General features: G+C 40.0%; 1 protein-coding gene across 13 annotated transcripts in view; it reads right to left on the bottom strand.

The window, feature by feature from the left end:
- The window catches only part of LOC106057761 (nuclear hormone receptor HR96-like), a 355,871-nt gene that overhangs the window by 32,284 nt on the left and 307,185 nt on the right, over positions 1-16,402 (bottom strand). Inside the window, exon 1 of one of the 13 annotated variants that reach the window (XM_056013922.1) lies at positions 684-1,266. The exons of 9 other annotated variants lie outside the window; for them this stretch is intronic. The gene's annotated coding sequence lies outside the window, so the exon portion shown is untranslated. Of the gene's footprint in view, positions 1-325; positions 638-683; positions 1,267-16,402 lie in introns of those variants that run through there. 3 more of the 13 variants (XM_056013915.1, XM_056013930.1, XM_056013938.1) reach the window with 3 other exon arrangements.

The following is a 16,402-nucleotide window of genomic DNA, read 5'->3' as shown; positions in this document are numbered from 1 at the left end:
CATCAGGTATTTTTAATTCCTCGGATGAAGAAACACTTCCTACACGCTAGCACACACCCCACTAGATCTATTCAAACTTGTGTCGAAAGTAGACTCTGGCTCTTCACTAGTCACTCGCTTCTGTTGCGAGTTCACTCGGTGCAAACCTAGCACACACCGACCCTGCCCCATCCTTAATGCGTCGTGAAAATTAAACAGGAAACTGAATGCATGTACACATGGCCCTGTCGACCTATTTATAAAAATCCCCCAAATTTTACAACATTAAAAAGAATCTCAGCCAGAGAACGATTCAAAATATATTTCAAAAAAATCCTTTACATACATGTAAGTAATTAATCATAACACACTGGTATGTTTGTAAGTCCGTGTTGGGAATAAAACAGAATAGTTATGAAAAGAGTGTACCACCAGGACAGGAAATAGCACACACAGCCTACGCGGATATGTGCGATGTTAAAAATAAACATAGGAATATAAAATCTCTTACGCAGTTATGACTAAAGCGGATCTCTTTCATAAATTATCTAGGAAACACTGACGTCGCGTTTTTCTAGCAACCCATCCACAATAGATCAATGTTAGTATTGTATCGCCATTAGATTTATATTAATAATAGCCTTCAAATCTAGTCATTTCCAAGCCAACTAAGAGATAAGATTATAAGTCGGATAAAAAATCACCACAAGAAACAGTTGTATTACTTCAGACCAGACACACCGAACAGGTCGCGCTGAATGACCGCCACTTGCTATGACCACCTTGTCTTGTCCACTTCATCAAATATGGTGTCCTCTCCGGACTAAAAGAACAAAAGAAAACACCGTCGCGCTCAGATACGTGGCCGTCCCGCTCCTGGCGACGCAAAACAAATGACCATTCCCTGGTCGATCAACACTACCACACAACAGAACCCACTGGTCAGCGGGGTCCAGCTAATATTTGAATGAAACCAACTTCACCAGAAATAAACTCCTAGGGGGCACTGGCTATTTCTGCGAGGCGATGTGTTTGTACTGAAATCGGGGTATGCAGTAGCGTTGGTCCCCGTGTGACGGCCGTCCCACCAGACGAGTGTACAACTAAGTCCCAGGTCGAGTTACTTGCTGGCTCCGTAATCTCCAGTGCCACCAACTACTAGATCGGGATCTAGGTGAAAATCAACTTTGACGATGGTTGGGGAGCCTTAAGGGGAGGCGGAGGGAAGGGGGGATATGACAACATTGTAACTAGACAGTTGATGAAAGGTAGAGAAGAAGAAAAAAATTGTGGGAAAAAAATGTGTGTGTGTGTGTGGGGGGGGGTTCTGCCCCTTCTTCAATAAGAAAACTTTCAAACAAGTTTGGGTGGTGGAGTGGGAAGGGAGGCCGTACCGAGGAAGGCAAGAGGAGAGAAGCCGTACCTGCCTACACGTCATACCCCCCCCCACCTCCGCTCCTCACAACTGCCCTCCCCCTCGATGGCTGCTCGGTAAACAAAGTTCGTGTCAGAGAGGTGAGCCAGTGCAAAGCCGCCCATCGACCAATGGCAAGGGCAGACAAGCGAGGAGGCGTGTTAGCTTGCGGGATAACTGACAAAAAGGTACAGTACTTGGGAAAAGGGGGGGGGGGGGGAAATGAGGGGTGGTCTAGACTCGTACCACGGACAAAAAAAAGTGCAGTGTTGGGGGGGGGGGGATGAAGAAAAACAACAACAAAATAACTGAAGGCCTAGACCACAGTTACTTCCCTTCTAACTCCGCCCAACTATCAGTTCCCTCCCTTTATGTTTATATAAAATATGTACACGCACAGCTCCTCGTATCTCCATGGTTACGTGCGTACCCAATTCAACTAAAACCTGAGACTGGTGCTCCAGAACTGAAGAAGTGCTGCACGTTGTTTTGGTCTATAAGAAGTTAAAATTGTAAGTAAAAACTGCTGAAATCTTGGGAACGCCCCTCAGCCAGACCCCCCTCCCTCCCGCACTCGTGTTCCTCATTCCACCCCTTTTACCAAATGTTCCCCTACATCGTCCAGTGCAAGCGTTACTTCACGACCTGGCCAAGTTTATGACACCGTCAAACAATAACTGCCACTCTTAAACTCATCCTCTTCTACACCCGTACACACAATCCCTCACTCAGATACACACACACACACCTTTCAACACCAACAGATGTTCAAGGCAATCACAGACCAGAAAGAAACACACACACATCGCATACATACATACATACATACATACATACATACATACATACATATATACATATATATATATATATATATATATATATACAAACACACACACACACATATGTGAAGTGCAACTCTCAAGGTATTCAAAATTAAAGAGGAAGTTTTAGAGAGTGAGAACATTTTTAGAGGACAGAATGAGAACATTTTTAGAGGACAGAGAACATTTCTAGAGGACAGAATGAGAACATTTTTAGAGGACAGAGAACATTTTTAGAGGACAGAATGAGAACATTTTTAGAGGACAGAGAACAATTTTAGAGGACAGAATGAGAACATTTTTAGAGGACAGAGAACAATTTTAGAGGACAGAATGAGAACATTTTTAGAGGACAGAGAAAATTTTTAGAGGACAGAATGAGAACATTTTTAGAGGACAGAATGAGAACATTTTTAGAGGACAGAATGAGAACATTTTTAGAGGACAGAATGAGAACATTTTTAGAGGACAGAGAACATTTTTAGAGGACAGAGAACATTTTTAGAGGACAGAATGAGGACATATTTAGAGGACAGCTAGAGGACAATTATAATCTAGAGAGTGGAGACTGGGCTGGCTCCTACACAGAGACACTACGTGGAATAGAAAGACAATAGGCCTAAGAGTGCCAAGAACATCCCCCCACCAGCAGAAGGATACAACGGTCCTCTGTTTCTGTGGCCCACTGTTAACTAGAACATCAGGTGTCGAGCACAACGACCAACAGCCTTTACTTTTCCCTAATGTCAGGTACCCATTAGAGCTGGGTGGAGTCAGGCACCCTACATATCCCAGAAATAATAATAGAAGTCTTTACTAGGATTCGAACCCGGATCCCTGGGTTTGGAAGCCAAGCGCTTTACCGCTCAGTCACCACGCTTTATTACAAAAGAAAAAGAACAAAAAAAAACAAAACAAAAATAAAACATTTCATTTTTAAAAAAATAAGCAAGAAAAACATTTTAATTAAAATTCTTAAAAAGAAAAAAAACGTACATTAAGAGTAATTGCATCAATTAGTTTGGATCAGTCTTGTAATTATACTCTGGATTAACTTAAGACATAATAAATCTGTGTGATAAGAAAATTTTTTGTACCAATAGTTTTTTTGTTTGTTTGTCTTTTAGCTATCTGACTGAGCTCTGACCCAATCGTCTGGACCAGTTGGGAAGGATGGGAAGAGAGTTTGTGTGAATGTTTCCCTTGCTCGTTGTTTAATACATACACAATGTTCACTGGTTCAAAAGTTCAATGGTCCTCATGGGAACTAATTCAACTTATACCACCACATTTGTCAAATATGACTTCTTTCCCTTGGTCAAGATACAAAAACTTAATAATTATTAATTACCAATAGTTAATTAATGGGTTATTTGATTTATTGATTCTTGTGTTGTCAGGTAAAAGAAATAATTGTGTAAAATTTCAGCTTACTCCGAGATTGGGTGGGGGAGAAATAACGTGTACAAACTTTTACCCAGACAGACAGAGTGTAACATAAGGTTTGTAAAAAGCAATGTCAAGTTTAAATTTTTTCGTCATTCATTTTGTTTCACATCATACACTAATTATGATTTCATTTCCAATACCAACCAAGGCATTAAGAAAGTATTATTTCGTTCTGTGTCAGGACAAGAGAATGCATGTCTCGGTCAACTGGGAGGATAAGAATAGAAACACTTCAACTGAATTTGTTACAAGCTGTTGGAGGTATAAACGTTGTTACAACTACGGATAAACTGTTGGATACTATACATATAAGCAGTAACATTAAGTAGTGTTACGGTAACATTTAGTAGTGTTACGGTAACAGGACAAGAAAATAGATGAAGATCTTAACGTTATTTCCAATGATCAGAGAGCAAAGTTATGGACAATGCATCAGACAAAAACAAAAGTAGTGTACAAGTTATCAAACAGGGAAATAGTTCCAGTTAACACACAATTAATGAAATAGTTCAATTTAACAGACAATATAATAGTTCCACTTAACAGACAAGAAAGTAGTTCCAGTTAGCAGACAAAAAAGTAGTTCCAGTAAGCAGACAAGAAAGTAGTTCCAGTTAGCAGACAAGAAAGAAGTTCCAGTTAACAGACAAAAAAGTAGTTCCAGTTAACAGACAAGAAAGTAGTTCCACTTAACAGACAAGAAAGTAGTTCCAGTTAGCAGACAAGAAAGTAGCTCCAGTTAATTTTAAAGAAAGCAGTTTCATTACAAAAATGATTTGGACGTATTCGTGTCAGATTAAAATTTAGTTACATATTGAAAACAATACTATTACACAACCTCTAAAAATGTTAAACAGGTTCGCTATGTGTGCGTGCCGTGTGTGTGTGTTTCTGTATGATTCAACAACATGTACCCCCTCCCTCGTTTCCTGACCAATATGTTGTATAACATGGAAAGTTCTGTCCTGTAATGTCATTCCGCTTGACACGCGTAGAGATCGACGCCCTGAGACGTGTCTACGTCACTATGTTTGGGCAGCATGTCCAATGACAGGGAAAAGCTAGTTAAAAGTACATTTTTAGGGGGAGGGGGAGAGAGGGGGGGGCGAGGCGATGTACAAGACGGACACAATGTCATGACATGTCAAACTTGAACTATCGTAAACATACATATCACCAGGACGCAGGATGTGAACACTAGAGAACAAAGGTAAAGTTCTATGTCCACTCTTACATGTATGTGTTGCCAAGTGAAGCATACAACTTTTGGTCCAAGTCAAAATAATGCTACATCCTCAGAGTTCTATTTGTCAAATATAATTTTATTTCCCTATCCATTATTTTATATATGTATCATTCAACAAAGTCTACACACTTATATATATATATATATATATATATATATATATATATATATATATATATATATATTTGATATCAAACAAATAGAGAGCGTCAAGAAAAACTTACTATATTTAACTTTTATCTGCCCCCCACCCCTTTTCAATAATTTTTTATGATGTTTTCCTTAAGTGACGACACAGGACTCAAAAGAGGGGAGACAACAATAATTGTTTCCAGTATTTAGAGTTGAGCCCCTGTCTCTAGGCTCTACTAAAAATGCCCTTCACATTCTAGTTGCCCATTGCCTAGAGACAGACATAAACCATTACACTTGCAAAAAAAACCTAACAAAAAAAAAAAAAAAAAAGGAACATGTTGCATGTCAATGTCTCGGCTCACTCTCTTTGTTCAAATGTCAGTCTTACATGATGTCTGTGCACACTAAATAAATGTCTGAGGAGACAAACCCAAGTCATGACGACACACACACACATACTACAAAGAGAATGTTGTAACGCCCCCCCCCCCCCCCAAATTCAAGGAAGCAGGAAGTCGCGGACGACAAACCAACAGCTTTTATTTTGTGTGGACATGGTAAACTTGGGCTGCAACATGCGGCGGCTTTTTTTTTTTTTTGGACATGGGAATTTTTTTTAGTTCTATAAAACATGGAGGGTCACGATTGAGTCGAGGTAGAAATAGTTTTTTTGTCTTTCTCTTAAATTTAGGACTATGGCCACATATAAAGTGTTTTGTGTTCAGGGGTCAGTGTTAAAACATCCATTCCCCCCGGCACCAAGGCTGGACACCAGCTCAACACGAACGTTGAGAAAATTACATTTGCTGAAAGTCTTACTTCGTACTTCCAGACAAACTCAAAGAATTGTCCAAGAGAATTGGGGACTTAACGTAAGAGACAGAAAGAAAGGAATTAAACATTTTGTAACAAAGAAAAAACGAAAACAAAAAGAACGGGATATGTATAAAGGGAAAAAAAAAGCTTAGAATAGAGGGAGAGAGAGAGAGAGAGAGAGAGAGAACGAGAGAGAGAAAAAGAGCGATAGAGAGAGCGAGAGAGAGAGAGAACGAGAGAGATAGCGAGAGAAAAAGAGAGCGAGAGAGAGCAAGAGAGAAATAGAGACAGCGAGAGAGAAATAGAGCGAGAGAGAGAGCGAGGGAGAGAGAGAGAGAGAGTAAAAAAATGTGTACTAAAAAAAATGAATGAGTAACAGAGAAAGAAAGAGTATGTGGGCTGCATAAAGTCAACACTCTTGTTGAATGTGAGACTTCAGGAGTGACCTCTCACACTGTGCTGTATTTATATATCTGTGCTCGAGCTAGTGAACGAAATGCGTGCATCTGTGAGTACTAATCTGTTGACTTTGATCTAGGTAATGAGCACTGACTGGGTGATCTGTTGACTCGTCCATCATAGTGTTGACCCAGTCATCTTTGTACACATTCCTGTGGACGGCCGGAGGGGGAGGGGAGGGGCGTCACGTGATGGGAAAAAAAAAAAGAAAGATGAAGGGGGTGGGGCTAGTTTGCACGTGCAAGAAGTTGTGTATCTATCACAATAGATTTATTTAGCGCGCGCGTGTGTGTGCGCGTGTTTGTGTATGCGCGTGTGTGTGTGTGCGTGTTTGTGTATGCAATCTAAATAAAATTGAAACACTGAAGTAGCGCTAATTAAAGGCAAACAGTTGAATAGGAAAGCTTAAAGAGAGATAATCCCCGATGGTGTTCATGTACGTGGTTGAAGAAACAATAAACGGGAGGGGGATGTGAAAGGGGCTGAGATTGCGGCAAGGTTAGAATGCTTAGTTTAAAAGCAGAAATATGGGAGCTAGTACTGGGGCGCTAGTGGCGTGGACTCGGAGACCCATCTTCCCAGTGGTGTTTTAAATTTTGCAGCGGCGTTGCACACTCTTATGAGTTCACACTTCCAGTGGCGTTGAGAACACCCTACTTCATAAGGTTCTATTCTCATTTCATGCAGCCTTTCACCTAAAACACCAATCACCATAACGACTGCTTTCTGCGAGTTGATTATATTATTATTATAATCCATATTAAATAATCTTTTTATTCTTATCTTTATCTTATGTGCCTGTCTCTCCGCAGCAAACACACAAGAAAACAAAGTGTTGCTGATAGGGGTTTCATTTTAGCACTGGGGAGCATATCTCAACCTTGGGGTAGGCAGAGTAACTCGAGGGATACTTTGAGAAAAGTTAAAGACAATGATCAGACGTCTGTAATGAAGAGAAATCTGTGAGTCTAGTGTTATTGCGTGTGTGGGTGGTGGTGGTGGTAGTGGTAGCAGCTAGGACAAGTCCAGAGTTTGAGAGAGATTTGGGACTGCAGAGAATCAAACTAAGGGAAACAACACATTTAGAAAACCGTTCTACTTTTGTGATCGAAAAGGTTATTTCCCTTGGAGAACTATTCAGATAATCATTTGAAAATATTTCTTTCTCTTTAGGAATTTGAATTCGTGAAACAATGCAAATAAAGGGCTTGGGGGAGGACCTAATGGCTACTTGGTTAAACAAAACAATTAATTATTATAAAGTTGTTTTTTTTATGTGGGAGAGACGGATATAGGGTCTAGGTATATTACTTAGAAACCTTCTTAAAAACAACAACATAAAAATACTTTAAAAAAAAACAGCTTATATAAGGTGTAATAGTATAAACTAGTTTGGATGATTACACTATACAAAATAAATCTGTGTGATTAGAAATATTTTTACTAATTGATTTTCTTTAGCTATTCGCCTTCTCGATGTGTTATGATCATATCACTGATATGGACCAGTTGTCAAAGGGGAGAAAGAAGGTGGTATCTTTGTGAATGTTTACATGATCGTTTTTTTAAAATGCATTTAGGGTTCAATAGTCCTAAGGGAGACTAATTCAACTTATACCACCACATCTGTCAAGTACGATTTCTTACCCTTGGTCAAGATACCAAACAAAATAATTAATTACCAATTGTTATTTAACTAATTGGTTAATTGTTTTTAAATTGAATATCAGCTTAGTCCGAGATTGGAACTTTTTACCATAAAGACAGAGTGAATTGATAGAAGCTTTGTAAAAAGATGGTACAGCGGCACATGCCTTAATTCCTAATGTATAAAAATTACAAAATAAAAAAAAAACAACACTTTCCAAATGAAATTTATTGTAATTAAGAAAGCGTCGAAATTTACAGTTCAACGAAACTTTGTTTTATTAATTGATTAACAACAGAATTATTTCGCATGTTACGTTTTATGTTACTTGTTAATTTACATGAAGTTGTAAATTTTTCAGAACAATTAATTGTGACAATTTATACCAAATTATTATATTTTACAAGTAACATTATAAAAAATGTCAAATTTCTCTGTCAAATTTCTAGAAAAATCGTAAGAGCCGGTTTCAACATCTGCGTCCACAGTCAAGGTCCCAACCTTTTGTTGATTCCTGGACCCATGAAAAGTTGGCAAGCTGATAAGAGGAATTGAAAAAACAAACAAACAACATATTAAAAAAAAATATGCCTATTCTTTTAACGAACTAATCTTGCATCAGGTAAAATGGCCAATGCCTAATGAGACCTCACAGGCCATATATTTGAGGCAGGTGATACAGGTGTGCAAGCATGATCTGACCCACGGGCTCTCTCTCTCTAGATCGATATCTAAGACCGTACCGTGAAGCAGGTCAGATCGATCCGGGACGTGGAGCATGGAACAGGTTTTAGCCCCCCACACTGCAGGCATTGATTTCTTTTTTGTTACCTACCCAGCGTGACAACTGTCTTTTCATCACGGAACAAATCGACGTCCCCCCTTCCCCGCCACCATCGACCCACTTTCTTTAGCCACCCCCCCCTCCTAACACTACAAATAACGATCAACAGGACTGCCTCGCCAATAGCAGGCGATTGAAGCTCAGTCATTCACACAACAAATACTTAGTAAAGAATAAAGAGAGGGGGGGGGAAAGAAACAGAAACGTGGGAGGGGGGTAGAAATAGAGAGAAAATAGAAAGAGAGAGAGAGAGAGAGAGAATGGAAGATACTTCTGTAACAATCCTACATCAGAAACCGCAAGCAACCAAATTGTAATAAAACCTGTGAGTCTACAACCCCCAGAGGCAATCACATTACAACAAACAGAACAGGCCCACCATTACAACAAACCTAACAGGCCCACCATTACAACAAACCTAACAGGTCCACCATTACAACAAACCCAACAGGACCACCATTACAACAAACACAACAGGCCCACCATTACAACAAACCCAACAGGCCCACCATTACAACAAACACAACAGGCCCACCATTACAACAAACCCAACAGGCCCACCATTACAACAAACCCAACAGGCCCACCATTACAACAAACCCAACAGGCCCATCATTACAACAAACCCAACAGGTCCACCATTACAACAAAGCCAACAGGTCCACCATTACAACAAACACAACAGGCCCACCATTACAACAAACCCAACAGGCCCACCATTACAACAAACACAACAGGCCCACCATTACAACAAACCCAACAGGCCCACCATTACAACAAACCCAACAGGCCCACCATTACAACAAACCCAACAGGCCCATCATTACAACAAACCCAACAGGTCCACCATTACAACAAAGCCAACAGGTCCACCATTACAACAAACCCAACAGGTCCACCATTACAACAAACCTAACAGGCCCACCATTACAACAAACCTAACAGGTCCACCATTACAACAAACCCAACAGGCCACCATTACAACAAACCCAACAGGTCCACCATTACAACAAACCCAACAGGCCACCATTACAACAAACCCAACAGGTCCACCATTACAACAAACCCAACAGGCCCATCATTACAACAAACCCAACAGGTCCACCATTACAACAAACCCAACAGGTCCACCATTACAACAAACCCAACAGGCCCATCATTACAACAAACCCAACAGGTCCACCATTACAACAAACCCAACAGGCCCACCAACAAACCCAACAGGCCACCATTACAACAAACCCAATAGGCCCACCATTACAACAAACCTAACAGGCCCACCATTACAACAAACCCAACAGGTCCACCATTACAACAAACCCAACAGGCCCACCAACAAACCCAACAGGCCCACCAACAAACCCAACAGGCCCACCATTACAACAAACCCAACAGGCCCACCATTACAACAAACCCAACAGGCCCACCATTACAACAAACCCAACAGGCCCACCATTACAACAAACCCAAAGGCCCACCAACAAACCCAACAGGTCCACCAACAAACCCAAAGGCCCACCAACAAACCCAACAGGCCCACCAACAAACCCAACAGGCCCACCATTACAACAAACCCAACAGGCCCACCAACAAACCCAACAGGCCCACCATTACAACAAACCCAACAGGCCCACCAACAAACCCAACAGGTCCACCAACAAACCCAACAGGTCCACCAACAAACCCAAAGGCCCACCAACAAACCCAACAGGTCCATGTAACTTTATGCAGACATTTTGAAAAAAAATAGTACAAATGGGGCCTAGATGACCCTCAATTAAAGAATTACAGTTGAATCTAAGCGTATTGAAAAATATATCAAACTCTTTACAAATGATGTCTGTTTGATTACAAGCCAGAAATATATACATACAAAAAAGCTCAGTTAAAACATAGTTAAAACGCACCAATGAAACAGCTTGATACTCTCTACCAACAGACCTCCACTATGACGTCAGGATTTGTTTATCAATACACTAACTCGGACACGGTGAAGCAGGCGAACAGCTAACAAACAATTAGGCGCGCCATTAATTACGAACTATTTACATAAAGTCTCGCGCTAAGCTAATGTGTGTAGTCAATAGCTCTAGAGACGCATGGGGGTGACGAGAGATAACTCAATAAAAAAAAAACAAGGAAAGGGAGGTGACACAGCTTTCCAAAAACTCCAATTGAATTTGTTGTCACAGAATTTTCACCCTATTACATTATGTAAACATGAGAGCTATTTATAGCAACACGTCCTTCTTGCTGTACGTACAGTTCACACGTGTTTCTAAAAATAAACACAATGGAACCACCATGGAATAGAACGAGGGCGGTAGTTGTGAATAGTTGGGATATATAATTTCATCACAAATAATGCTATTGAATCTACAGAATATATTTAAACACATTCGTTCTGGCAGTGAAACCTGCAGATTTGATGGCAGGTCCTACTATTCTTCCAAAACCACACTCATTCATGGTCAAACAGGAAGAAAATATCGTCTTAGTTAAATAGGAGTTATTACAAGTGGATAGGCGGTAGCAATAGGGGTCAATTAGCAGAAGACATTGGATTGAAACTAACAAATGAACCAACTGACAAAATAGCGCTATGAAGAACAATTTTACGCTGCTGAGAAAAAAACTCGAAATATTTTTGGTCACAGCTAAAGCAGACGTCCCCCCCCCCCCCATCCTAAAAGAGAATGAAGTTTATGCAAAAGGTGTCTACCACACATCACATTAGAGCAAGCCTAGAGACCAGAGGTCGACTTGAACCTCTTCCCCCCCCCCTGGCCTGTGGTACGTTCTCAAACTCCTGCACCCCGTGTAACTTAAAACACAAACCTACACGTCCATTATCTTCGTTTGCATTCCAGACCTTCAGAGGACAACCCCGCACTCCCCCCCCCACTCCACCAGGCACATAGCATTGTTCTTAAGTTCTTTATTGCTTTTGCTATAATAGGATCAACTGAACACAGGAGATTCTCTATCGAGATGAAAGCGTGCTTTAACAGACCCTTTTACTCTCTCTCTCTCTCTCTCTCTCTCTCCAAGGCATAAAATGTCTGCGATGTAAAGATTTTACAAGAACAGTTCTAGGTAATCACAAAAAACCCTAGCCAAGATAAGTTGTGGAGGAATAGCAATACATGCCAACAACAAAATGATATGATAAAAGGAAAAGTACAAGGCAGAACAAAAAAAGTGAATTTAGTCTTGAGCTTTTTTTTCTTTTCATAAACCTCTGATAAAGAAAAATAACATTTAATAAATGCACGTTTACAAAACCATTGGGAAGAGATACTCTAGACCGCACCAGATGGAGAGAGACAGAGACCAAGAAAGCTATGGTCAGCGAAAAAACATGGGACTCAGCTCTGAAAGAAAAACGTACCATGAGAAATATGGCCAGCTCCTCTACCACCGAAGTGAAAGCCACCTTGACCTGCGATATTCGTGGACGGGAGTGTCTCTCCAAAATAGGGCTCCACAGGAACATGAAGAAGTGTGCGAGATGAACCATAGACGTTCTATGGCTGAAGGAGGCCAACAAAACGACATGGGATAAGGGAAGTAACCAATACATTTCCTTTATAACATTATGGGATTAAGGTTGATCTCCCTTGTTATATTTAAGAGGGAAAAGAATGTAATGCATAAACTTGATCGTACTGTAAACTGCAGTCATGGATTGATTTTATTGTTTGGAATTTAATACTAGTTAATATTATATTTAATTTTATATCATTGGAATTTATGACCATGTACTCCAATGCTTTATATAAATAGAAGAGCAATTATGCCGTTAATTCTACTCCTTCGTAGTAATTAAGTATTCAACATATGTGAATCCATTTTAATTGCGCCTTTGATGGTATATGAAGCATTTATGACTGATTTGCGAAGACTGCCGCAGTCATAACCTCGTATAAAAAAAAATGTTACAGATAAACATGAGGTCCCTTTCTTCTATTGTTAAATCCTCTTACTTATTGGTACATCGCATTTCACAACCTATTCACCCTTAGTGCCCCCTCCCCCCAAAAGTTTAAGTTATTACATCAAAATAACTTCTAAATTCGTGCTCCCCCTCCCCCCAAAAGTCTAAGTTATTACATCAAAATAACTTCTAAATTCCACAAGTCATAATGATAGCTTTTATGTGATATAAAAAAAAGATAGAACTATTTGTCTAGTTTACGTAACAAGCCAAGATAGAACTATTTGTCTAGTTTACGTAACAAGCCAAGATAGAACTATTTGTCTAGTTTACGTAACAAGCCAAGATAGAACTATTTGTCTAGTTTACGTAACAAGCCAAGATAGAACTATTTGTCTAGTTTACGTAACAAGCCAAGATAGAACTATTTGTCTAGTTTACGTAACAAGCCAAGATAGAACTATTTGTCTAGTTTACGTAACAAGCCAAGATAGAACTATTTGTCTAGTTTACGTAACAAGCCAAGATAGAACTATTTGTCTAGTTTACGTAACAAGCCAAGATAGAACTATTTGTCTAGTTTACGTAACAAGCCAAGATAGAACTATTTGTCTAGTTTACGTAACAAGCCAAGATAGAACTATTTGTCTAGTTTACGTAACAAGCCAAGATAGAACTATTTGTCTAGTTTACGTAACAAGCCAAGATAGAACTATTTGTCTAGTTTACGTAACAAGCCAAGATAGAACTATTTGTCTAGTTTACGTAACAAGCCAATTTGCAAAATGTTGCTCATCGTGTCACCACATAGCACCCCGATGTCTAGCGGCGCTTTGCCAACCATGGGCACAGAATTGATGAGAGCGGTGTTTAGAATGAGATCCCTCTCACAGACTCCCTTAATCAACTACATCCAGTAGCTGGGTCACGGTGAACTACGGATGCAGACGTCAAGAGATGATTGCTTTATGATGATGACTAATCAAAAACAGTAAAAGCATTCATGGGGTTGTTCCCCTTGAAATAATAGCGAAGAGAAAAAAAAAGGGTGTCCAAATCATTTTGTTTGGGGTATCGCTACCCATTTTGTTAGGTAACACAAAATAATCGAATACAACAGAAAATGGTATAACAGAATAATAGGGATACAACCTAAAAGGTCAGGCAACAGAATAATCGAAATACAATCCAAAATGTCATAACAGGATAATCGGGATACAAAAGGTTGATTAGATAATCATGATACGACACATCGGTAAACACAGAGAACATTGCACATTATCTAGATATCCACTTATCCAAATCATCACACTATCATTCTTAGTATATAACAGTATCTTAGAACAGAGCTAAAACAGAGCTATAACTCCATTATGAGATATCTCGTGACATTGAGTTGAAAGATTACGTGGCAAGATAAATTCACCAATTAGGAAGTCCTGTAGAGTTCCAGAACATCGACATTATTATCAATAGACCCAATGCCACATGATCGCTTTCCACAATATATATATGTATTATATAGACCTATATCTATGTCAACCAAATATATAAGATTACTTTCCACCGAAACAATGACATAAGTAAAATAAGGGACACTGTTGGAAGTTCTTACTCTAGTGTAGAAAAAAATATAACTAACAACAACAGTGACCTACTAAAATCATTATTAACCATTCCATGAACGTGTTACTTGTGCACAGGTTCATGATTAATGGGGATCCAAAGGGGATCCAAAGGGGCCACTGTCGCTTTTATTAAGCCGTTACTGAAATCAATGTCATGACATTATTACTAGCCAAAGATGGTACTTGACTGGAATGTGTTTTTGTTGATATAATACTTATAAGATGACTCCATTAAACAAAAACAACCACGCGTAACTTTCTAGTTTCTTAGAGTTGGTGGCACCATTGGTGAGACTGGTCCCACTGGTACCACCCAAGCAACTGACAATTTGATGTCCTATCTCAACCACCCACGCAACTGACCATATTAATGTCCTATCTCAACCACCTATGCAACTGACCATATAAATGCCATATCTCAACCACCCATGCAACTGACAACATTAATGCCCTATCTCAAACACCCAAGCAACTGACCATTTGATGCCCTATCTCAACCACACAAGCAACTGACCATTTGATGTCCTATCTCAGCCACACAAGCAACTGATCATTTTGATGTCCTTTCACGATAAATATAGGTCTCATGTGAACAGATCGATGGTCTGAATCACAACCCTAACTCAATAGATCTAAAAACTCTGCTACAAACAGCGAAAGTTACAAACCCGAAAAACTAGTTGCGACTTGGATAGAAGAAGGAGACCGCTGGTAGTGGAACACTGTAGATCACTCAGCTCGACCTAGATCCAAGATGTGACATGATCTATAGAACAAAATGTTTGTAACCAGGGCGTGCACGTGCTAGAAACAAACAAAAAAAAAGTTTGGAGGGGGGGGGTGGCAAGTGAATCATTGTCTGCTTGAAACAGAAGAAAAGATGCACGAGAGTGGGGTTATGAGAGAGCGAGAGAGGCAGGAAGAGAGAGGGGGAGAAAGAGAAAGAAAGATGTGAATGACTTGTGGGATAGAGCCTGGTAAAAGTGGACCAAATACCAAAGATGCCTACTGTGACATCATGAATGGGCGACTCGCCATTGTCTCACATTGTGCACAGAAGACACGGGGGGAGGGGGAAATGGTGGTCAAAACAAAACAAAGGGGCAGTAGCCCCCAAAACATTCGTAGTCAAGAAGAGTTAGCATCCTTCCTTAAAATAATCGACTCCTAATTTAATTCGTTTAACACTAACTTATAAAAGCAAACAATAAGATAGAAACACATCTTGTGTTACAGGTCTAGATTCTGTTTGTTCATACTCTTGTAAGATCTAAAAACATGAATGCTACATTGCTCATCAGACCGGAACTTGAATCAATGTTCAAACCAGTCTATACAAGCTGCAAGGAAAGAAGATTAACCAGCTTTGAACAGCCTGATCCTAGTGATGAACGAAATACAATTCAATTAAACAATCTCCCAGTTAAAAAAAAGGGCATCTCTTAACAACAACAAATTCCCTATCAGTATACATTCGCCGCCACTGTCTCTCTCCTTCCCCACCCCGCCACATCTCTCTCTGTCGTGACGACCAGGACATTAGTTTAAAAAACATTTTGAGAACGGCATATTACTTTTGAAAAGAATTTTCCGTGGTAGACAAAGGAGCGATCACGGTTATCTCCGCCCCCTTCCAAAATATGCAAGGCTCGCATGGATGGTGATGGGCCCCCACAACAAAGCACCATGGGGGGCCCAGAGAGACTACACGGCTTGTGGCAGGAGCCACAGAACAAATCCTATTCAGCTTTGGCACTGCCCGTGACGCAGTCGATAACGTGAGATCATCAAGTCATGCCGTCTACGTAGACACAATAAAACAGAAAGGAAAAAACAAAAGAGCAGGGATAGTAGCAGAGTGATGCCGATAGAACAGACAAAAGTTCTGACAACCTCAACTGATGCTCCATTTTTTATACTCTACCCGTGTAGTCATACTGCACAGAGCTAGTGAAGCGTTAAGTTAAAAGAGTGAAGAGGCAACAAAACAACTACCTATACACTCACGTTGACATCATATCTT

Source organism: Biomphalaria glabrata, chromosome 1 (genome assembly GCF_947242115.1).
Source record: "Biomphalaria glabrata chromosome 1, xgBioGlab47.1, whole genome shotgun sequence".
NCBI lineage: Eukaryota > Metazoa > Mollusca > Gastropoda > Planorbidae > Biomphalaria > Biomphalaria glabrata.
The sequence above is the reverse complement of the archived record's forward strand: the minus strand, read 5'-3'. Positions and strand labels throughout refer to the sequence as shown.